The sequence below is a fragment of the Bos javanicus genome, chromosome 17, assembly GCF_032452875.1.
Source record: "Bos javanicus breed banteng chromosome 17, ARS-OSU_banteng_1.0, whole genome shotgun sequence".
Lineage (NCBI taxonomy): Eukaryota > Metazoa > Chordata > Mammalia > Artiodactyla > Bovidae > Bos > Bos javanicus.
In genome coordinates, this window is record NC_083884.1 from 60,769,538 (window position 1) to 60,795,185 (window position 25,648).

Here is a 25,648-nt window from a genome sequence, read left to right on the forward strand (position 1 = left end):
CCTTTCTGTTCCCACTGTATTGAATTTGTTTTATATTGGATAAGGGCTCATTAAATAGTAGCTCTGGTTATTTTAGAGCTGAGAACCTGTGCCTACAGAGGAACGGGGATGGGGAAACCAGGAGAGACCAAACTGTACCAGAACTCAAGCATGGGTCCTTGCAGCTTGCCCAGAGTGTGGGCTGGGGAGTGTGGATGGTTCCAAGCCTGGAAGTCCCCTCTGCTGAGAATGGCACCTGACTGGGGCTGCCCAAAGAACAGGATTTCTGGCTTGTGAGCCAAGCAGAGGAACAATCCAGCGATTTCAAGGGCAGACGGTACAGCCTCAAACTTGACTTGTCCTCTGTGAGATATGGTGCTTTCACTTAACCCCTTGTGAACCCAGGGACAGAATGAACAGTGAAGCTATCTCTTCATAGGTTTGTTTTTTAATTAATTTATTTCTGGCTGTGCTGGGTCTTCATGTATGCACGCGGACTTTCTCTGGTTGCGGCAAGCGAGGGCTACGCTCTAGTTGCGGTACTTGGGCTTCTCACGGTGGCAGTTCCTCTTGTTGAGCTTGGGCTCTGGGTGTGCGGGCTTCAGTAGTTGTGGGGAGTGGGCTTAGCTGCTCCGTGGCATGTGGAATCTTCCCGGACCAGGGATCAAACCTGCGTCCCCTGCACTGGCAGGTAGATTCTTGACCAATGCCTTCATGGGATTTTGCAAGGACTAAATGAGCATTGATCAGGTACTGGACAGATGACCCCGATTCTTCAGCAGACACTCAGGGGCACATCTCCCACATCCCAGGTGTTCAGCTGGCCCCACCTTGCATTGGGAAGCTCTCTGCATCCTTCCTGGGAACCCCCGTTAGCCCAGTTTACCCTATAAGGAAGGACTCTCTCACCAGCAGTAGAAGTCTCAGTAGGGAGAGGTTTAGCAATCTCTTGACACCAGTCCATCCTTCTTCAATGGTACTTTCTGTTCAGGCATGTAGATGTCCCAGGTATTCAGAAGTCAGCAGCTTCTTTTCGTGTTGGGTCAGCCATGCAGCTGCCAACAAGCCATCAATGATGCCCAAAGTTCTCACAGGCTTATACTGCAGGAGCCAAGTAATCACTGGAGGCTTGGATGGCTCTCCTACGTCTCACATGGGGTATATGGGCTCACTGTACAAGGTGAGTACACAGACAACCCAGGACCCAGGAGATACAGGGACTGTCATGAGGCCATTGGGCCACCATATGGCAGCCTGGCCCCTGGGATCCCTGGGCTGTGGGTCACAGTCCGGACTCAGGAGGCTGTCTCTACCTGTAACTATCTCTACATCTCTGGGTGTGTCTCTGATGGTCTATCATTCCTCCTCTGCTTTACCTGCTTCTGTTTCACTACTTCACTGTCTTCTTTTTACTTATTTATTTATGGCTGCACTGAGTCTTCATTGCTGCGAGCAGGGCCTACTCTCCAGTTGCAGTGAGCGGGCTTCTCATTGCGGTGGTTCCCTTGCGGTCTCATTCTAGGGCACAAGGGCTTCACTAGTCGCAGCACACGGGCTTAGTTGCCCCAACGACCAAGGATCGAACCCGTGTCCTCTGCATTGGCAGGTGGATTCTTTACCACTGGACCACCAGGGAAGTCTTTTTCCTCTTTTTTTATGCATCTCTTCCTTTCTGTCTCTTTCTGATACTTTTTTTCTCTCTCTCTTGCTGTACATCTCTCTCCATGGCACTCTCCATCTGTCCTAAGCCGATAAACCTCAATGCCTTCTCCCCCTAAGTCCACCTCTTGGGACAGATGCCCTCTGTGACCCCAGAACCCTTTGTACCCACTTTTCCTCCCTTCCTCATGGAGTTCCAGCCCTGGGCTGCTAAAGAGGTAAAGGGCAGAATGGGCTCAGCCCTGCCAGGGCTAAGCCAGGTCCCCATTTTCTTCCTGTCCTTCCCTGGGGTGCCTTGTCATTAGGAAATCTTCAAAATAGTAATTAGAAACAATTCGCAGGAGGTTTTCAACGACTTCTAAGATATTTATTTTAATCCTCTTGGTCCCAGGGCCCACCTGAAGCAGAGGGGATAAGGAGGTACCAGGGGGCACCAGGGGTCTTTCGGAGTTGATGCTTGATCCTAAAGGTAAAGGAGCGAGATGGCCAAGTTTAGACGACCCCTGACCGGCACCCTGCAGAGGGAGTGTAGGTCTTGGGGACCAGAAGAAAACGACTGGGACGCTGCTGGAGCGTTAGGAGGTGGCCGTGTAGGAAACTAGGCAGCAGCGACGTTTTCAGTGGGCCCAGGTTTCCAGGCTCCGAGTCTGAGGCCACACCCCAGTCTCCAGCTAGAAGGCAGCGTGCCCACCAGCTCTTGCCTCTTCCAGAACATGGCTGGATTTTTTTTTTTTTTTAATTCCAAATAAAAATTTTTTCAAAATTAGGTCTCGATTACTCCTGGCAAACATGTCTCGTCCCAATTTTTAATTGGGAACCGTTCCACTCCAACGCAAAAGGCCGGGCAGAGGGTTTTGCAAAAACTTCCGCGAATTGCGCAAAAAACGGTCCGATCCGGACTCCCGGAGCCTCCAGAAATTGAATACAAACGTATCACGTCTTTAAAGCGCCTTCCCCACCCCCTCCCCCAGGGAGAAGGTCCACAGGTCTCATCAAATTTTCAAAGAGCTCCGAGAAGCCCACCACCACCGCTGGAAAGGGTGAAAAGGTTAAGCATCTTTACAAAGGTACCAGAGAGGCGGTTTTCAGTTGGAAAGGAAACTTCTGCCTGCCCACCACCCCCCATCACCCCACCCCCTTTTTCCTTTTGCTACTTTTCTTTGACATTTCAAAGCCCCCTCTCCTGGTTTCGATTTGAAGCTCCCGGATAAAATCGATCAATTTCAAAAAAGAGAAGAATTCCGAGTCTGGAATTCAAAGTCCTCCCCCTTGGGCGAGGGCGGAGCTGAGAGCCCGCGGCAAGAGAGCAGAAAAATTTTGCTTCAGCACCTCATTTCCCCTTCCACCTTCAACCCCCTAAAAAGAGACGATCAAAGAAAAAGGTTTAAAATTCTCAGCGAGCGAGCGCGCGCGGCGCAACCAGAACGCGCGGGGTGGGGTCGTTGAACTTGCCCCGCCCACTGAGCCGCAGGAAGCCCCCCAATCTGCTTCTGCGACCTCAGGTATTTGAGGAAGCCAGTCCTGGCGACTTTAAAAGGCTGCGAGATGGCCAAGGTCATAAACTGGACGACAGGAAGCGACTCCTGGAGCTAAAATTCTAATTCCTGTTTTATTGATTAAGGAGAGGAGCCTAGATGGAGTTTAAACCCAAGATGGAAAGTTGGAATGACCCACCCAAATCCTCTTTCTCGCTCCGGCCTTCCAAACAGCCTCTGTGCGCTTCACCCCAGCTCACCTCGGTGGGGAGAGGGGCGCGCACAGGGAGGAGAGGTGGAAATTTATGGCTGTGGACCTTACAGGAAATTCGAAGGGGTGGGGCTAAGGGAAAGTGGATGCCGAATTTAAGCTCACTCCTTTGTGTTACACTGTGGACTGCAGGTGATCGAGGGCTCCTGTGGTCACTGCTGCTTTCTTTATTTAAAATGCTGACATTTTGTTCATCGTGAACTGCTTTTTTTTTTTTTTTTGCATTTTTTTTTACTGCATTAAAATATTATTTATCTTGATGACTGTTTATTTGGCCTTGTCTTCAGTGTTGCTCACGAAGCCTTGCTCTAGTCTCCGCCTTGCTGCCAGGGCAGCTGAAGGATCTCAAAAGGCCCAGTCTTGATTTGGAAATTTGCGGGGGCGGGGGGTGGGGGTGGGGTGTTGGGGTACTGCAGAGAGGCAAGGGCACTCCAGAATAGAAGGAAAGGGAGAGAGGAGAGATTTCCAGAGTGCTGAGGTTGCCCTGCTTCCCCACCCCAAACTGGAACCCCAGGACCAGATCAAGGCAAGAGAAGATTTCCTTTTCCTCCCCTAGGTTGTGGCACGGGTTCCTTGTGACATCTCTGATTGTGATTGAGAGCAGGGAGCTTGGACCATCTGACTCCGGGTCAGAGGCCTGGATTTCATTCCTGGGAGCCCAAATGAAGCTTACTGTGTGGCCTGGGGCAGGTTTGTGTGCTGTGCCGAGTCTGTGGTCTCCTTGGGGGATTTTTTTTTTTTAAGTGGAAAAGTCCAGCCAGATACATTCAGAACATGTTAAATAAAGCAGTTTTCCAAAATGCTTCTTGGCTCATGAGTAGTTGGTGTTTTTTTTTTTAATCCCCAGAAAGCTCCTATTTTATTAAAAGGCTTATAATAATGGCTAAGATTTACGGAGCATTCACCCCAGGTCAGACACTTTGCCAGCACTTTCCAAACATTATCTCTTTTAATCCTCACAACAAGATCCAGGAGATAGAAACTATCTTTTATCCTCCTTTTATAAACAAAGAAATTGAGGCTCAGAGAGGGGAAGCAATTGATACAGGGTCACACAGCAGCTGAATGGTGGACTTCAGAGACCTGGTGGGTTCCAGCCAAAGACTCAGTTCTTCACAGTTATGGTGTTTGTGAAAGTTCTGCCATATTTGCATTTAAAGACGTTTCAGGACAAAGGAAGTATGAATGGATTCAGAGAGGTGAAGCTACTTGCTCAAGGTCACACAGCCAAGGGAGACTGCAGAAGCTGCCTCTGGACCTGCATTTCTGGACCATCTGAACGTAGACTGGCCTTCCGAGCCGATTCGTCCTTGCCTTGCTCATGTCCCCCAGAATGAACTAAACCATCATCCAAAAACAGCTGTTTTTTAGCCAGTAACAACCTAGGCATGTACTCTGTGTACCAGAGCTGTTTCAATAAGCCACAGATTCTCAGGCTGAGTGAGAAGGCTCTGGAAGTCTGCAGCCAGGGATGGGGGGTGGACCAGACAGCAAACATAAGAGGAGAAATTGGGAAACAGAGAATGTTCTGATTTTGCCTAAAATTCCAGGAAAGAAAAAAAAAAAAAAAGACCTAATGATTAAAGGACTGGGTATAGGCAGTCTGAGCACCACAGAGGGGAAACTATGTCGATGGTCCCCTGCTAGTGGCCATTCATATCTCAAGAGTATTTGTTGTTGAAGAAGAAACAGCTGTGATGTTAAAAACACTTCCTGAGTGAAGCAACTCTGTGCCCCACAGAAGCTGGGACACATGTGATTCTGTGTGATGCCTTAAATGCAGAAGGAAATGTGATTCGAGTTTTAGACTTTTCCTATAAACCTCCAGAAGCAGGCATTTGGGGGAAGATGTGCCAGATTTGAGGTTCTAGCTTTTACTTTAGTAAACAAGGTTGTTAAAGATCAGATGGGCAGCTGGGAATGTACAGCCCTTTAAAAATCTGAAATATTTTCCCGGCTCTTAATGATTACTTTGATTCATAGAGGGCTTACTCTTAAGGGCTTTAAACACATTTTCTTCTTTTTTCTTTGTACCTCCAGGTGATAGATTAGTAGATCTTTTCACCTGTAAAGAAACCCAAGCACAGCAAGGTTAGAATACTCACACCAGAACACCCAACTTGTAAATGGAACAGCTAGGATTCACGCTCAGATTCACACTCAGATTTTTCTTTGTTGAACTGCAGACACCATGTTTTTCATCCATTTCAGGAATCTCCGGGCCAGGGGCAAAACTGATGGAACATACCAAACATTTTATAAGACTCTCTGAGGAGCCTCAGAGGTTCAAAGCATCGAAGGAATATCAGAAAGAGTTTTCGGAGCCAATCCCAGAAACTTCTCTCAGTTCCTTTTTCCTGGCCGGGAAGCTAGAGAGGAGGCATGTTCAGGAACTGAAAGCTGCTGTCTAGGGCAGCCAGAGTTGCTTGGAAGCATGGGTTGGGAGTTAAAGGTGGTAAGTGCTCAGAGATGGGCTGAGATGAACTGGAGAAACACCACCCCTCAAGCAGATGCTCCTTGAGATTTCTCAGTGAGTGCCCAGAGCTTGACACAGCAGCCAACATTTACTGAGGACCTGTGGACCGTGTCTACCAAAGTGCTAAGTAAACACACCTGGCAGGCGGGATCCAATTTCCCAACAGTCCAGTGAGGAATTCTTGGGAAACCATGTACAGTTGTTCAGGTCACGCACTGCACAAAGAGGCTGGCACTCGCAGCCTGGTCTGTGCCCATGTGTATTTATTACAACAGCTTTCCAGCAGATGGCAGTAAAGTGTCTGGTTTCAATGAAAGTAGTGTACTATGACAAATTACTGACATGGAAGTAAGGTGACTTGAGGAAGCGGAGGAAGAAGTACCTTCTCCTCATTTTGCAAAGGCACAACAGTATGGGCTAGCAGTGAGCAGCTCTCCCATTCACAGGTGGCACACTGAGGTTCAGAGAGGTGGAGTCCCTGGCTTGGGATCACAGAGTTGGTTAGAGGGGAAGTCAGCTTCCGTACCTAGGACTGTCTAACCCAAGTCTGGGCTTCCGAATGCTGTATTAAGGCTCGTAGGAGGTTGGGAAACAAGTGACCCAACAAGATGGGGAATACAGTATGGGAGATTACTTCATGTGATGGTCTATTGGTCATATTCTGAAAAGGGAGAGCTGTCTTGCCAAGGGGTAAACTCCACTTTGGGTCTTTAAGTCTGATAATAGTTCAGTTGCTCAGTCGTGTCTGACTCTTTGTTACGACATGGACTGCAGCCCTCCAGGCTTCCCTGTCCATCGCCAACTCCCAGAGCTTGCTCAAACTCATGTCCATGGAGTCGGTGATGCCATCCAACCATCTCATCCTCTGTCGTCCCCTTCTCCTTCTGCCTTCAATCTTTCCCAGCATCAGGGTCTTTTCCAATGAGTCACTTCTTCACATCAGGTGGCCAAAGTATTGGAATTTCATCTTCAGCATTGGTCCTTCCAATGAATATTCAGGACTGATTTCCTTTAGGATGGACTGGTTGGATCTCCTTGCAGTTCAAGGGACCCTCAAGAGTCTTCTCCAACACCACAGTTCAAAAGCATCAATTCTTCTGCACTCAGCTTTCTTCACAGTCCAACTCTCACATCCCTACATGACTACTGGAAAAATCATAGCCTTGACTAGATGCACCTTTGTCAGCAAAGTAATGTCTCTGGTTTTTAATGTGCTATCTAGGTTTGTCATAGCTTTTCTTCCAAGGAGTAAATGTCTTTTAATTTCATGGCTGCAATCACCATCTACAGTGATTGTGGAGCCCCCCAAAATAAAGTCTCTCACTGTTTCCATATCTATTTGCCATGAAGTGATGGGATCAGATGCCATGATCTTAGTTTTCTGAAAGTTGAGTTTTAAGCCAACTTTTTCACTCTCCTCTTTCATTTCACTCTGATAACAGATGCAGCATTAATTTTTGACTTAAGGACTCTTCAAATTGTCATGGAGAGAACTCATTTAGTGGCTTGTTGGGGCTAAATTCCACACCAATTGTATTCTGGTTATGCTAGAATTTGTTCACATCATGCATGACTATGTCAGACTTGCAGGCACGCCTTTAGGATTTGAAAACTTTGCCCCTAGAATGGCTGAGCAGTATAAGGCATGGAGTTCAGGATTTGAAAACCTCGAATCATGCGGGACACAGCCTTGTCTTAGTAACATAGCACTGTAGTTAAGAGTATAGGCTCACGGGACTTCCTTGGTGGTTCAGTGGTTGAGAATCTGCCTTCCGATGCAAGGGGACAAGGAAGGGTTCGATCCCTGGTCAGAGAACTAAGATCCCACATGCCGTAGGGACAGCTAAACCCTTGCACTACAACTGTGAGCCTGCACCCTACAAACAGAGAAGCCTTTAGGCTGAAACTAAGACCTGATTCAGCCAAATAAATAATTTAAAAAAAAAAAAAAAGAGTAGGGGCTCTGGAGTCTCCCAGAATCTGGGTTTGACCTACTCCTCCTGCTTAAAGCTGTTGTAAGCTTGAGGAAGCGATTTACAGCCTCTGAGCCCAGGTTTCTACATCTCTAAAATGGGCATAAAGCAACAGTCCCCATCACAGGAAAAGTGAGATGATGCAAGCGAAGAGGTAGCACACGTAGCGTATCAATGCTGACTAGCGTTGCTGTGAACTGTGTCCCATTTGCACTGATTGAATCGTTCACTTTCATCTGCCTATTGAAGAGACGGATCTCAGACCAAACCCTACAGCCCAGAACACAGGTTTGGTCACTGGGGCTGGGGCAATGGGGGAGGGCACTTAAACATGGTTTCTAGCCATCAGGGCTTCCTAGAAGGGTCTTGGTTTGGTGATAGGCATCCTTTCTTTCAGTCCTCTTTTCCTTCAGTCTGCAAGTGGAGATGCAGGAATTATTGGAAGTGTGGGCATGTATATAATTTGTACAGGTATGGCTGCTTTGGGTTCCTTGATGTAGAGAAAAAAATAAGAGAGAGAGAGAAAGTGGAAGAGAGAGAGAAACCCAGAAATGCTCCTGAAGTCCTAAATTTCATTTTACAAGCAATGTCTTTCATAACTCAAGCCCAGCAAACTCGACAAAGTCGAAATGCCACCTCATTCACCGCCTCAGTGACATTTGGAATTTAGAAACCTGCCCGCTCTCTTCAGCCTGGTGATGTCACCAGACGCGGACGATGGAAATTCCACACACCCCTCCACCGCCACCAAAATAAAGTTATGAAGGACGCTGGGGAACCTACGATTTTTACCATTTATTATATAATTGTTATGATTATTACTACTCTAATTTATTTCCCTACTTAAAAATGTTCTGGCAACTGTAACTCATTTTAGTCTGATCCTTGCAAACCAGGAGACCCCGGGTTATTTAGAGAGAGAGAGAGCATTTAGCCAGGTGCGGGGGTCTCAAATTTCCTCAAAATTGCTGCAGGGCGAGTTCTCAATATAGAAATAAGCAAAGAACAGTGTGTGTATTATATCAATATTATGATAATGTGCACCGAATGCAGATCATAAGTGATTAATTCGGTCGTTTTCCAAGTGTATCCCTGGGGGTTTCGATCCTAACTGGCCTGCGAATGAACGCATGCGCACGTATAATCCCATCCTCCTTGGGCTCAGTGGAAAAACACCTCGATGCAAAATGAGGCAGGAGAAAGTAGGTACTTAAGGCCGGGCGAAGCAGCTTGTTAATTGCAGACTCGGCTTTGTCTGTCACCTGAGTGGGGGCTGGGGAGACGGAGGACAGATCGGAGGCACAGAGCCAATAAAAATGGCCAAGTCCTATCGTTCTGGACGCAGTATTTCGTCAGTATTTTAATGTTACACAGATGAAAAGTTCTTACAGGGAAAAGTTTGTGTCTGAGGTTAAACTGAGGAGTTGTTCTGGAAGGGCTGTGAATACGAACAAGAACTGGACTCCTTCTCAGCCGGTTAAAATACCAGTAGGTTTGTATTTTTGTCCTAATTGAGCAATGGAATGGTTTAAGGTTCAGCAATGATGATAGTATTATATAAAGGAGAGGAGTTTACTGAGCACTTACGGTGAGGGTGGGTGTGCTTGTGTCTGGAGACTTCTGATTGGCATCACTGGTGGAGGTGCTGGGGGGATGCTCTTGGCATCTAGTGGGTAGAGGTTGGGATGCTATTAAACATCTTAGGGGCTTCCCTGGTGGTTCAGTATAAGAATCCGCCTTCCAGTGCAGGGGACACCAGTTCAATCCCTGGTGGGGGAACTAAGATCATGTAGCTCACACATGCGCTGCAATGAAGACCCAGCACAGCCATAATAATAATAATAATAATAAAAAACACCTACAATGCACAGGACATTCCCCCCTGCCCCAGACTCCCCCATCAAAGAATTCTCCAGTCAAAATGTCAATAGTGCCAAACATTTTGTTTACAGCTACACGTGCGTCGGGTTATTTAATGTTTGCAACAATTCTTCAGGCTAGGTATTATTGCTTGTCCCACTTTCTAGATGAGGCAATGGGGCTTGGAGACATTAAAAGGACACCCAAGCCCAGGTGTGGAGGGTCGTACCTGCAGCCATATAACGAACCGTCTCCCTTAGAAACCCCACCAAGCTCAGCATATGGGTACTTATATGTATAGTATCTGCACTGAGCCATTCCAGAAGGATATACACCAGTCTCTCAACGCTTATCTCCAGGGTTGAGTTATGAGAGATGATTTTTCAATTTACTTATCCATGGTACACATATCAATTCCATGATCAGAACAAGACAGTGATTTTTAAGATGAATACGTAGGAAGTCTATGTGACAACATGGGAAAGAATTGACTATATTTTAGTAAGTGAAACAGGATAACCAAGTGCATCTTTCATGGCTTCTCTTGTCTTGGCAAGAATGAAAGCTGTGAACGAGGGCTTCCCTGGTGGCTCAGTGGTTAAGAACCTGCCTGCTGCTACAGGAGACTCGCGTTTTGTCCCTGGGCCGGGAAGATCCCCTGGAGAAGGAAACAGCAAGCCACTCCAGTATTTTTGCATGAAAAATCCCATGAACAGAGGAGCCTGACGGGCTACAGTCCATGGGGTTGCAAAGAGTTGGACATGACTTAGCTACTGAACAATAACAAACGAGTCATGAACATTCCTTGATGGAGGAGATGCTGGGAACTGCTTCTCAGAGATGAGGTAGGAAATGAATGATTTCCTTCTGTTTTTCACATTGTCTGTTAAATTGTTCTACTCAATACTCATATAGGATTTTTATTATTCTTTCTTTTTCATAAGATATGTTGTTTCATAATAATGAATATTTCATAAGATACATTTCATAATAACAGTGTAACATGTCTGTATGGATTAATTTTTTAAAACATACTTAATTCTTTTTTATGTAAAGGAATGCAAACATTTTATGTATATTTTCCTGAAGGGTCTTGCATAGCTTTTTGGAGATTCTCAAAGATGTACAGGTGACCCTTCAGATAATTGTTGCAGCCAGCATGTATTAAGCATTTACTTTGTTCCAAGGATTATGCTAAGCACATCACAGACATCTCACTTACTGTCACAACAACCCTATTGAAAACTGAAAGTGTTAGTCGCTCAGTCGTGTCCAACTCTTTGTGACCCCATGGATTATAGCCTGCCAGGCCCCTCTGTCCATGGAATTCTCCAGGCAAGAATACTGGAGTGGGTAGCCATTCCCTTCTCCAGAGGATCTTCCTGACCCAGGGACTGAACTTGAGTCTCTTGCACTACAGGCAGATTCTTTACTGTCTGAGCCAGCAGGGAAGCCCAACAACCCTATTAGGCCCAAATAATTTTTATTCCTATTTGACTCAGACTCAGAGAGGTTAAGTCACTAGTCTAAAGACCCACAGCAACTGGAGCTGGAGTTTAACCCCAGATCCCCCTGAAGTTAGAGCTTTCATTGCGTACCTCATAAAAAGAGTTTAGAAGCCTGGGAGTCAGTTATTCTTTAGGGCTCTTCCAAGTGTGACATTTTATTCATTTCCAAGAGGGTCTGAGGAATGTGTGAAATAGAACTCTGTGCATTGAACAAGGATTCTTGCACCTAAGAGCTAGGGACTGTCGCGTGTGTGCACAGTCAGACAAAGACTCAAATCTTGTCCTTGTTTCCTGCTGGAACCGGACAGAGAAACAATCCCAGAAACTCCATAAGGTGTCCACCTAGGGATGGGGGGAGCGGTGGGAGACTGAGGCTTGCGTTAGGTTAGAAATGGGTGAAAGTAAGAAGGCAGTGTGAACAGGGTACAAGCACTTGGGTTGGCATTTAAAAGCTGCTTTAAAAACACTAATGAGACTCCAGGCAGCCTAAGAGTGTGGATCTGCCAATCAAGGCAGGGATTGTAAATAGCGTGTTCCCACTTGGCCAGGCTCCTAATTAACCACAAGCCACCGTGTCCTAAATTTGGACTCTGTCCCCCATTGTGGCTCCTTGAACATTGGAAGAGGGTGTAAAATATGTGGATGCGGTGAGAATGGAAGGTGGGAAAACCTTCCGTGGGTAATTACCTGGAAAACAGTGACCGGCTCTGGTTACCCTTAGGCAGGGCATCCCCTAGGCAAGGAATAGAGTGACTTGAATTACGTACAGTGATAGGACTGATGCTTCCCTCCCACAGAATTTAAGGGGCTGCCCCCCAAACTCGGTAATCAGGATAAATAGTATTTTAATGCAATATTTTCCAACTTCCACTTATTTCTGTGTATAGAATACAATTAAGTTTTTAAATTTTTTTAAAAAACTTTTTGTTGTGTGTTGGGGTATAGCTGATTAACAAACACTGTTGTAATAGTTTCAGCTGAACAGTGAATGGACTCAGCCAAATGTATACATGTATCCATTTAATGCAATATTTTAAAATATGAGAATTAGTGCCAAGTAATCTATCATTTTAAATTTTATTTAAATGTTAAAGAGATGAAGGCTCTGACAGGTCCAGGATTAAGATAAGGAGAAGGAAGGGCAGGGTTAGACCTTGTTTTTATTTAAAATAGTCATGAGGAATTTTATTTTTTATAGATACTTATTTGTTTATCTGGCTGCACTGCGTCTTAGTTGTAGCCCATGGGATCTTTGTTGTAACATTCAGGATCTAGTTCCCTGACCAGGAATCGAACCTGGATCCCCTGTATTGGGAGCATGGAGTCTTAGCCATCTGGCCATTGGGCAAGTCCCAAGAATTTTAAAGAAATCCCAGCCATTGTGTTATTTCAGCCTTATTTCCACGGGCATTTCTTAATAACATGGGCGTTTTTCTTACGTGACTTCAGTGCTATTATCACATTAACAAACTTGACAATAATTGTTTGCTATCATCTAAGACTCAGGTTAGGCTCAAATTTTCCCAATTGTCTTTGGAAAGTCTTTTATGGTTGTCTTGTTCTAATTAGGGTACAAACGAGCACATACATTACATTTGGTTGGTGCACCTTTAAGCTGTCTTTTCACGTAGGACAGTCTCCAGCATCTTTCTCATGCCACTGACTTGTTGCAGAAACAAGTCATAGATAATGTCCCACATTCTAGACTTGACTGTCTGCTTCCTGTGTGTCATTTAGGTTCATGTATTTTCTCTGTTGATTTTCTGTTTTTAATTTCATTGATTACTGCTTTAATTTTTAAAATTTTCTTCTGTCCACTTTAGATTTATTCTTCTCTTCTTTTTTCTAGTTTCCTAAGGTGGAACCTTAGATTATTGATATCAGAGCGTGCTTCTTTTCTAAAATATACACTCAATTCTATAAATTTTTTCTCTAAGCACTGCTTTCCCGGCATCCCACACATTTTGAAAAGTTGTATTTTCATTTTTGTTTAGTTGAAATCTTTTTGCATTTCTCTTAAGACTTCTTTGACTCATGTGTTGTCTAGAAGTGTTGTTTAATCTATTATTAGATTAATCTATTAGGCTATTAATGTGTTATTTAGAATATGCTGTTTAATCTCCAAGAATCTGGGGAGTTTCTAATTATCTTTCACTTACTGATTTCTAGTTTAATTCCATCATAGTCTAAGAGCATATACAGTGTGGCTTCTATTCTTTTATGTGTGTTAAGGTGTGTTTTATGACCCAGAACATGGTCTGTCTTGGTGAATGTTGCCAGTGAGCTTGAGAAGAGTATATTTTCTGCTGTTGTTGGATGAAGTAGTCTATAGATGTCAGTTATATCCAGTTGACTGATGGTGCTGTAATGATTTTCTGCCAGCTCAATCTGTCAGTTACTGATAGGGGGTGCTGAATTCTCCAACCGTAATATTGGATGTGTATTTTTGGATGTGTATTGGATATGTATTTTTTTCTCTCCTTGAAGGTTTATGGGTTTTGCCTTGTGTATTTTGAGTCTCTGTTGTTAGGTGCATACATGTTGAGGATTACTAGTCTTTTTGGAGAATTGACCCCTTTGTCATTATGTAATGTTCCCATGGTATCATTTAACTTGTTTCCCATCCCTTGTGTTTCTTGTAAATACCAGAGAGCTTTAAAGAGTCCTAGTAGACACTGGGCCCCTGCCTGTCCTCTTGCCTGCATCACTTCAGGATGAACTGACAGTTTTGGCATTTCTGTACCTGGAGATTGTCTCAGCTACCAGGATCCACTGGTCAGAAGCGCTAGAGATTCAAATCTCCCCCCACCAGGAATATCCCTTAACCAGTGACTTATAAGAACTGCTATATAAATACTCCTGTATTTATATAGGATACCCATCCCTTGGGTGGGATGATTCTGAAGGACTAGTTTACACTGGCTTGCTGATTTCCTAGGTTGAGGGTTTCAGAGTTAAGCTCTAATCACCCACAGTGGTAACTTGTTAGATAACTCAGCTTTTACTGGCTGTCTTCCCTTCCCTGTCTCATATTCTCATTCCACTACCAGCATTTCCAGGGAATACTTCCAAAATTTATTATGTGTACTTGAATTTTCATCTTCGGGTTGCTTCAGGGGGAATCCAAACTAACACAAAGCTTAAGTAGATTCAGATTCGAGCTTTTCATAAGAATCCATCACAGAGGCTTCACAATGTCTGGTTGTCCCACTGTTAACTGAATGCTTCGATTGATCAGGGAATTCAGGTGATGACAGCCTGAACTCTTCATTGCAAATTTCCTCATCAGCCTTTCCTCTAATGATCTTATCCACTGATCATCACTGCCTGAATCCACATCTCTCACTTTTAATGTTTTATGAGACAGGGAGACAGAGAAAGCAAAAACACCTGACCATATAATTTGAGCCCCTGAGTCAAACTGTGCCTGAAGCCATTACTATTCCTGGCCTTCTCACTATTTTTTTTTTTCTTTCCACCTCACTGTGTGGTTTGCGGGATCTTAGTTCCCCAACCAGAGAATGAACCCAGGCCCCAGCAGTGAAAGCACCGAGTCCTAACCACTGGACCACCAGGGAAATTTCCAGACGTTCCAATTTTCTAAGCCAATAAATTCCTTCTGGGCTAAGACAATTGGAGTTTAATTTCTGTCACTTGCAACCGTACAAGTTCTTGATGGATACCAAGTATTGCTGAGGGTACCAAAAAAGCAGATTGCTCACACACCAATTTATCTAATACAGACACCAAACTCTGCATGTCTTCCCTTGGTTGGGAAGAACACCTCTGTCCTGAGATGACTCCACCATTGCTCTGATGACAGGGGCTCCTGGGAAAGTGGTCAATACCAAGATAATCCTCTTTCCGCTTTCCCAAGGTCTCATGGTGTGTGAGCAGAGGTGGCTGGGGGGTGGGGGGCGGTCCTTGCCCCAGTTCTATGCCATATTTGTTACCTGGGCCCACAGGCAATGCTGCTTGATCCCAGAGTAACCCACCTTCCTACCGTAGCACTTTTCATTGCTTTCTATCCATCCTCATCCTTTTCGGGCAACTCTCAAACATAGAATTTCCTCCTCAAAAACATCCCTCCCTACCGGACAATGCGACAGCTCAGTTACTTAGTAACATGAACACACCTCTATTAGCCCAGAGGTTAGTGACCTTAAAAGCACAGCTCCAAACTAATACAACATTGTAAGGCAATTATACTCCAATTAAAAAATTAATTTAAAAAACACAGCTCCAGCTTAATCACACCCATCAATATCTCTTTTCTCACCCATTTTGGTGATCTCTCTCTCCCAAAGCCCAGAGTCAAATCAAAGTTTCCATTTTTAAAGACAGAAGATTGCTGATGTCTTTGAAAAGACTTTTTCCCACGAACAGTTTTCAAAATATTTAACAACAGATACAGCAGGGATGTCAGTGAATCCAGATGCTGCTCATAAAAACAGATACCCTCGGATGAGCTCATGCCAAGTTTCATCATCAGCTCTGGCTTTTCCCTCTTCTACTCCTAACTTAAATCTTAGGATCCGGTTGCATCTGGGGTACCTGCTTTCAGACACAAAACACTTCTCAAATGATTGCTCATTTTCCCCTTCCCCCAATAAGGCCGCCAAACATTGCTGCTACCTCTGTATGAATGACACATCCATTTAATTGCAACAGCTTAGGGCAGTATGGCAAAGAAGGCAGTGGCACCCCACTCCAGTACTCTTGCCTGGAAAATCCCATGGACGGAGGAGCCTGGTGGGCTGCAGTCCATGGGGTCACTGAGGGTCGGTCATGACTAAGCAACTTCACTTTCACTTTTCACTTTCATGCATTGGAGAAGGAAATGGCAACCCACTCCAGTGTTCTTGCCTGGAGAATCCCAGGGATGGGGGAGCCTGGTGGGCTGCCGTCTATGGGGTCGCACAGAGTCAGACACAACTGAAGCGACTTAACAGCAGGGCAATATACTTGCAGGAAAGCCATCATTGGTTCTGATTAAATGAAGCCTGATGAGCATCTCCAAGTCTCCCTTCTCGCCTGCCCCTCTGCCAGTGCAACGAATGTGAGCTCCTGTTTATCGAGGAACATTAAGGAGAAGGGGAGGAAACTTTGGGTTGGTTTTAAACTTCAGTCTCAAACCAGTTGGGAGCAGGTGGTGTGACAGGCCAACTTCAAAGCAAATTTTGCCCTGGAGCCAGTGAACAAGCAGGTTTGCTGAGGGCAAGCATCTGGGGTCCTGATGTGTCGCGCTGGAACCTAGACTTCTGGAAGTCCAGGACAGTGATGGGAAAACATGGGGTTCTGGGGAGACCTTCCATCTAATGTTCTCTGGGGCAGGTGCCAAGCCATCCCCTTTTGGGGGGATGTCAGATGCCGACAGGTCCAGGACACTCAAGAACTGTTCAAAGCATGCCTTAGTGGTAGTCATGGCTTACAAATCCATGTCTTCTATGGGTCAGTCATCTGGCATAAGTCTTTTACGTACATTTGTTCATTGACTCTTTATCGCAGCTCCAAGAGGTGGGCAGAATTATTTCCCCCACCTTACAGATGAGGAAGATAAGGCTCAGAGGGAAGTTAAGAGGCTTGCCAAGGCCACGCAGCTAAGAAATAGCAGAAGTGAAGTGTTAGTCTCTCTGTCGCGTCTGACTCTTTGCGATCCCTTGCCAGGGATCCTCTGTAGCCCGCCAGGCTCCTCTGTCCATGGAATTCTCCAGGCAAGAGTATCGGAATGGGTTGCCATTCCCTTCTCCAGGGGGTCTTCCTAACTCAGGGATCGAACCCAGGTCTTCTGCATTGCAGGCAGATTCTTTATCATCTAAGCCACCAAGGAAGCCCAAGAAGTAGCAGGACCTGTATTGAAACACGTGTGGATTTTACTTAACCTCTCTCTTCTACGGCCTCCTAGCCCAGATCAGCTTCCCTACTCTAGAGATGAATTAGGAAGCTTTTAATGCAAATAATATAAAGCCTAAACTGGTGCCAACAGTGAAGACATGATTTTGCTCAACAAGAAGTCCAAGGTAGAGTGGGCTTCAGGGCTGGGTTGATCCAGCAGTGCCACAGTGCCATCAGGGATTCAGATTCTTTCCTTCTCTTCACTCTGCCATCCTTTGTGTGTGGTCCTTGCCTTCAACAATGACATCTCTTGTGTCCTAGTTGGCTGCATCTAGACCTGGCATGTCCCAGGGAAAAGAAGGTGGGGACATCTTTCTATCTCTTCACAGCAAGACAGCTTTCCCCAGAAGTTCTTCTCTCTCACGGTTCTTTGAGTTGACTGGGTTCAGCAGGGCAGTTGTCATTTGTGGGGGGGGGGGGCAGGTCTCTTGAGACATTGCAGTCAGATGACAGCTGGGGTTGTAGTCATTCGAATGACAGCTGAGCTCAGTGTCCAAGATAGCTTCTTGTCTAGTGCTTCTGCTGGGAGGATTAAGCAGCTGGAAGATGGATGGCCAGGCATCTCTCTCATTACATGCATCCATCCCTTCCATGCAGTTTAATTGGGCTTCCTCACAGCATGGCAGTCTCAGGGTAATCAGACACCTTACAAGGCAGCTGGCTTCCTCCAGAACAGGAGATCTAGGTGGGAGCCGTAAGGCTTCTCATGACCAAGCCTCAGAAGTCACACAGCATCACTGTCACTGTATCTGTGAATCGAAATTCCATCTTAGGGCCAGCCCAAGTTCAAGGGGTGGGGGAGACAACACAAAGGCATGAATACTGGGAAGTCTGGTTTATTGGTGGTTGTGGGGGGGGGTGGGGCAGTCTTTGGAAACTAGCCCCCTTCCTTCTAGCAAACTTCTTATATGTCATTGGCCAGAACTGTGTCACAGGTCCATTCCTCAACCAATCACTGCTTGGGAAAATGGGGTTAGTAAGAGGAGCCATCACACCACAGGATGGATCACGATAAGCGGTCAACATCATTGTATTATGCGGAGTCGCCAGGGCGGCCTGACCCTTGCTTTTCCCATACTATTATGAATTCACTGTGGTTGGTTCTTACACATCCCCTCCCCCAAAACCCAAACACCTTCTTATCTCCTTTCAAGATGGACTAGAGAATCAACAGTTGAGGACTGAGCCCAGTTCTGAACTTTGGCCAGTCCTCTGCCGTAAAATATACTGCGGCTGGAGCAAGGTTGTCTTGAAATTTTTTTCTTAGGTTCAAGTTGTCCTCTAAGTGAGATGGACCAGCTTACTGTTAAAGACTCTTCCAAAAACCGATTTAGCTGCTGGGCTCCTGTGATGCTCTCCTGTGTCCACAGTTGCCTCTGCCTGAACCATAAGGTAGACAACTGAGAGGAGCATGCAGGTAGCCTGGATGAGAACTTGAACCAGAAGTCCAAAGACCTCTCATTAGCCAGGTGATAGACAAATGGCCATTCTTAGATAAATGGCTTGACCTCTGCAAGTCTCAAATTCTTCATCCATAAATGATAATAGTAAAGTACAGAGCTGTCACGAAGTTTCAATCAGATATTATCCAGGGATTTCCCTGGTGGTCCAGTGGTTAGGAGTCTGCCTGCCAATGCATGAGACCCGGATTTGATCCCTGGTCTGGGAAGATTCCACATACCGTGGGGCAACTAAGCCCGTGCCCACAACTTCTGTGCCTACGTGCTCTAGACCCCGTGCTCCCCAAGAGAAGCCACCTCGATGAGAAGCCCGCATATTGCAACTGGAAAGTAGCCCCTGCCCGCAATAACTAGAGACAGCCTGAGCAGCAACAAAGACTCAGTGCAGCCAAAAGTCATTCATTCATTCATTTAAATAGCTATTATCCAGAAAAATGTATACGTTGATATATAAATACAAGATATTCTTATGATCTTATGGTCTGAAGGTGAGGGAGAGAATCAGAAGCCTGAGATTTGAGTTCCGCCCCTTCCCAGCTGTGTGTGTTCTCGAGGAAATGATGCCACATCTCCAATTCTCAATTTCCTTATTCATAAAAGGAGGGTCCGGTGAGAAGGCCTGCATATCTGTCTCAGGGGAAGTTCAATTGAGATAAGAGATGTGAATGAGGTTTGAAACCCATCCAAGGCTCTACTGATGGGAGAGGAAGCAGCAGAGAGTAGGTAGTTTTTGAAAGGGCACAGCATGGGCTTTCCTGGAGGCTCAGTCAGTAAAGAGTCTGCCTGCAATCAGGAGACCTGGGTTCGATCCCTGGGTCAGGAAGATCCCCTGGAGAAGGAAATGGCAACCAGCTCCAGCATTCTTGCCTGGAGAAGTCCATGGACAGAGGAGCTGGAGGGCTGCAGTCCTTGGATTTGCAAAGAGTTGGATGTGACTGAGCGGCTAAACCGCAGCGTGGGTTACAGTAGGTAGGGAGTATGTCTTAGGCAGAGTCCCCAGAAGCAGATCCTGAGACAAGGTTTCCAGTACAAGTAGTTACTTTGGGAGATGATCTTGGGAAAACCTGGAGGAGCATGGGAAAGCGAGGCAGGGAAGGGAGGTAGATGGCAGCACAGGGTACCTAGTCAAACAAGTTTCCTGGGTGGGCTTTGGGGCTTAATTCCACTGGGGAATTATGGGAATCATTGTATACCACACACCCTAGAGTAACCCACCCAGGGGCAAGGAAGGCGGGACATTAATTCTCTGACAATTTCAGTTTGCTTGTGAGCAAGCTGAACAGGCTCCAGTGGCTACAGACAGTTCCTGCCAAAGAATTTCAACTGCTGGCCTTTGCAAGTTCAACCAGCACGCTGAAAACGAAGATGTGACAGGGATCGTCACAAACATTGTCACTATACATAGACGACCAGGTACCTCTTAGATCCAGCCTACTGACCAGACAGGATAGAGTTTAACCAAGGTCAGTTCCAAGGCTGTCCACAGCCCAGGAGGTGTTGCCTTGTTCAATCTTCCCCACAATCCATGAGGTTCAACAAGATAAAAACACCAGAGTGTTTTGCCCAGTGTCGGGCGTGGAGTGAGCCCTTGACTGCAATTAGACATTCTTCTTGTCATTTTTAAAAAAAAGATTATCTATTTATTTGGCTGTGTGGAGTCTTAGTTGCATCATTGCATCATGTGGGCTCTAGTTCCCTGACCAGGGATCGAGCCCCGGCCCCCTGCATTGGGAACTCAGAGGCTTAGCCGCTGGGCCCCCAGGGAGGTCCCGTCTTCTTGCCATCTTTATCATTGCAAAGGAAGGGGCTTAACTCAGAATCTGTTCTCTCTGGTCCTCAGTGGCCTTTGAGGAGCCCTATTCAACATTCAAATTTCTCCTTCGTTAAAAGGGGATCCTGACTTCCTCTCCCCTCTCTCCATTTTCCACGGGGTAATCATTATGAGTGCTGGGCATTTGGGGTCCCTTAGCACGAAGGTTCAGGGCAGCCATAAATTTCTGAAGTCCATCACACTCCATCCTGGTTTAGGGCCTCCTCACCCTCTTCTCAAATCTGGCTTCCATCCATCTGGAATTCCTTCTCATCCCACCCAAATGCCCATAAACCTCTTTTTATTACTCTTTTTCCATGTCCCCCACCACCCCCATTCATTTTACAATGATGACTTCAGAGATATTTAATATATATATAAAGGAATCCTTGCCATTGAGAGTAAAGACAGGAAATTCATTTTCTTCCTTCCTTCCTTCTTTTTTTTTTTTTAATGTACAGAAGAGCTCTTTTTAATGTGCATTTCAGAAATATCAGAAAATGTGGAAAGCAAAAGAGGAAATGTGTAAAAACATCCACAAACCAAGGAGGTGACCAACTCTAAAAGTTTAAATGTCATTTTAAGCATGTTACTCTGCGTAGAGATTCACAGGTATTCTTTGACAATTTATTTTTAATAATTTAATTATTTTCACTTATTTTTAAAAGGCAAATATTCACATGGTTCCCATATTCAAAGCTACAGAAGCATAAGGAATGAAAAATTTGCCTCCTACTTTTGTCCCTACAACTCCATTCCCCACCCCAGAGCAACCAAAGTCATCACTTCCTTTGGTACCTTTCTCCTTTTCTACACATATTCTAGACCCACTGCTATGAATCTTAGCTTTTTCTTTAGTAATGTATCTCAGAAATGGGGTTCCTTTTTCCTCCTTTTAATGGCCACATAGTATTCCACTCTTGGATTAAATCATGATTTATCTAACCACTTCCCTACAGCTGGGTATTTAAAATCCCTTGTATGGACTTCCCTGGGGGTCCAGCAGTTAAGACTCCAAGCTTCCAGTACAGGGCGCAGGGGTTTGATCCCTGGTCAGGGAACTAAGATCCCACTTGCCATGCAGTGCAGCCAAAAAAAAAAAAACCCAAAAATATCTTGTAGATGCATGGCTGTGCAAATTCACAAATTCACAAACTATTTTGTAACCTTGTTTTAAACCTTTTGATGTGTGTGTGCCCACATATAAGAGAGAGACAGAGACTGAGAGAAAATTAATGAATGAAGCTCTGCACCATCACGGATGTCAGGCATGTTTCATTTTGCAGACGTATCCTTGTTTTAACCCATCCTTAATTTGGGAATGATTGGTTGTTTTCGCCACTGTCTAATTAAATAATCATTGCAGAATTACACCTACTTTGTGGCAAACAAGAAAGTCATTTTCAACCATGAGATTCCATGCAAAATAGAGCAATGAATCAAAACGTCACTCAATTAGGCATTAAGGAGACTAAAAAAATGAAAAGAACCCAGGTATCAAGAGCCCGGTTTTGTTTTTTTTGTTTTGTTTTTTAACTCAATAAAGTGTCAGAGATCCTTTTGAGTCATTTTTTTCCTCCAATAGACTCAATGTTTTAACTCAGACTGGGCAAATAAATTATTTATAAATGACATTCCTTTCTTTTAAAATAAACACCCTTCCTCCAGAAATTTAGATAAATAAAATGTCATCTATTTATCAAATGGACTCTTCATGCCTAATAACCCGCGGCTCAGCTAAAGGAATTGTTATCTACCAGCTAGGTCAAAAGTGCAAGAGTCCAGACTTATTAAATCTAAGTCGAGCCAGGCCATTGATTAGGCCTGTGGAAGGAAGAGTGGTGGGGAGGGGCCTTGGACACCTCAGTTCCTGGGGTCTTCTTCACTCCAAGATGATACCTTTTTCCCTGGCCTCGGCTTGTGTGTTTAACAATGTTTGTGTAGCACTCAGATAAAAGGAGCAGGGTGAGACTTAAGTGGTTGTTAAAATTGTCGGCCCCAAAGTCATCAGAATTCCGATTGATAACCCGCACTTACAGTGAGAGGAGACTTTGTTTTCTTAGGGAGGCTGATTTTCCCTTTTTAATGACTGGGAAAACTTCCACTTCCACTTCGGGACATTTTTGGTCTTCAGACTCTTATATATATGTATGCTTTTTTCTTTCTGTAAGAGTTGAGCTTCTGAGCTAGCAGAAAGGGCTCATAGACATCCCAAACTGGAAGGTTAGGAAAGGTGGGGTTCAGGAACATAGGGTCTTAGAGTGATGGTACAGTCGTGGAAACTGAGGCCCAGGGACAGGGAGGGGTCATCCTGGACATGATGAATTGGGGTCAGCTCTGGAATCAGAACCCCAGTTCTTTTTACTTATTTTTTTTTAAGATATTTTTGATGTGGACCATTTTTAAAGTCTTAATTGAATTTGTTATAACATTGCTTCTGTTTTGTATGTTTGGTATTTTGGCCGGGAGGCACGTGGCATCTTAGCTCCCTGACCCAGCATAGAAGCCGGGATCCTTAAGCACTGGATCACCAGGGAAGTCCCGGGACCCCAGTTCTTCACTTAGTCCATTTCACTTTCCCGTAGTGGTTCCTTGACTCTCCTATTTAGCCCTTGCCAATCTCCCCATTTAACAGGTGGGTAAACTGAGTAAGAGACGTGCGTGCTTAGTCGCTCAATTGTGTCTGACTCTGTGGGACTCCATGGACTGTAGCCCACCAGATTCCTCTGTCCGTGGGATTTTTCAGGCAAGAATGCCGGAGTGGGTTGCCATTACCTCCTCCAGAGGATCTTCTTAACCCAGGGACTGAACCCAAGTCACCTGTGTCTCCTGCATTGCAGGCAGATTCTTTACCTGCTGAGCCATCGGGGGAGCCAAGTAAGAGATGACTCCACCATAATTCAAGGCTAACATCCAGAATGCCTAACTTTTGCTCTACATCAGCTCTACTCTTCAGAAGCCTTGGAGCTTATTTCCACATTCTACTAGACTCAAAACCAGTATAAGGTTTAAAAATATCTAGCCATGTGGAGAGAATGGGTAGAGAGTTCTGGAATCAGTGGAAACAACTCATCCCCTCCTGGAGTTTTTAGGAGTCAGATCCCACCATCACGGCTTCTTTGCTCTGTGGCCGTGGGGAGTGGGTCTCTCTGGGCCTCAGTTTCCTCAGCTGTAAAACAGGGATTATAATGATCCATACCTTATAAAATTTTGAGAAGGAAATTGAATAATCCATGTAAAGTTACATGACACGGATTAAATGAAGAAAAACTAAGAATCAATTCTTGGGAAATTCTGTGGCGGTCCAGGAGTTAGGACCCTGAGTTCTCATTGCCAAGGGCCTGGTTTCGATCCCTGGTCGGGGAACTAAAATCCCATAAGCCACGCAGTGTAGCCAAAAAATAAATTGACACTTAGCATATTGCCTGCCTCCCAGGAAGCCCTCAGTAACATTCTGGATATTAGCCTTGAATTATGGTGGGGTCATCTCTTAGTTGGCTTCCCTGATGGCTCAGCGGATAAAGAATCCCATCAACACAGGAGACCCCAGTTCGATTCCTGGGTCAGGAAGACCTGCTGGAGAAGGGATTGGCTACCCACTCCAGTATTCTTGGGCTTCCCCTGTAGCTCAGTTGGTGAAGACTCTGCCTGCAGCGTGGGAGACCTGGGTTTGATCCCTGGGTTGGGAAGATCCCCTGGAGAAAGAAAAGGCTACCCTCTCCAATATTCTGGCCTGGAGAATCCCATGGACTATATAGTCTGTGGGGTTGCAAACAGTCGGATATGACTGAACGACTTTCACTCACTCTTCTGATTCTTGGCTTCCCTGATGGCTCAGTGGGTAAAGAATCTGCCTGCAATGCAGGAGAACACAGGAGACTTGGGTTACGTTATTACTACTATTACTGTTGCCATCGATATTGTTGAAAGGTTTGTGGCTTCAGGCAAATCGTTTCACTTCCTAGGCAATGTGGTTCCTCTCCCACAAAACAAGTTTACTAACTACTTGAAGGGATTGTTTCAGGCGTAAATGAAATAATACATACACAGTTCTTCTTGACACAGTGTCTGACACATGATAAGCAGTCTCCATATTTTTTTTTTTGGCCAGGCAGCAGGCCATGTGGGATCTTAGTTCCCCAACCAGGGATCGAACAACTGGCCCTTGCAATGGAAGTGAGGAGTCTTAACCACTGGACCACCAGGGAAGTCCCTGACACATGATAAATGTGAAACAAATGGTAGGTATAATATCTACCTGTGCTGTTTACCTGTAAGAAACACAAAAGGTCATAATAGTATTTATGATGACGTCACTTTGCAGGACTTGTGTGCCTTTAGGAGCTTCTTCTAGGAGTGAGTGGCAGGTATGCCTCCAGCAGCGCTGTCATTGTGAGTGACCATATGAATGATCCGGGTAAGTATTAAAATTGCCGATGCTACAGGTCAGAGGTTCTGATTCATACGGTTAGGCTGGAGCTTGGGATTCAGTGTTCGGGACCCATCCATTGGATGACAGGGTAGCAGATGACCCCAGACACCCACTTGGGGCAGTAATGTCATAAAAGTGGAGCTGTTTGGCATGAGGCCAAAGAAGTATTCATGAATTAATCGATTTGTTTGTTCATCCATCGAGGAGTTACTGGTGCCTGTGAGTTCTAGGCGCTGCAGAGGAGCTGGCCATGCAGAATCCACGCAAGGCCCACCCCAGGGACTACAGGCTGCGGTTCTGAAGACTGAGCCAACAGGTTCTGTGTCCAGCTGTGACAAGTTTTGACTTCTCCCTTCTCTCCGAAGCCAGCCTGCAGGTTTTCTGCAGGCTAGTCGTGGATAAGAACACCTACTTCTGGTGGTTCCTGTAAGGATTTTGGCAAGGGAGGGCAATAATTAACCTTCTCTACAATGGCTCAGGGCCCGAACCTCAGCCCCTTTGTAATGGGACCTCTGGCTCCCCTTCCCCATGGCCCCCGGTCTCAGTGGCCCCACTGTCAGAAGGTTTCAAAGGCCATTTGGAATTACTTAGCCCCAGGGTCATTGGGCCTCTCTCAAACCCACTGAGATGCCCAGTTTCGCCATTTTCCTGTTTCAGCTTCGCTGGATTTGTTCATTCGTAATAGCAACCAAATGTCCCCCAGGCCTAAAAGGCCCTCTTTCTCGTTCCCCTTTTCGACGAGGCTGTCTACATTAGCTCCGGGCCCTTTGGAACAACCTCTCATTGCAAACCCACCTAATTGATTTCTCCAGACTCGCTGTTCTTGCTGACTCGTCCTAGGCAGCTCATT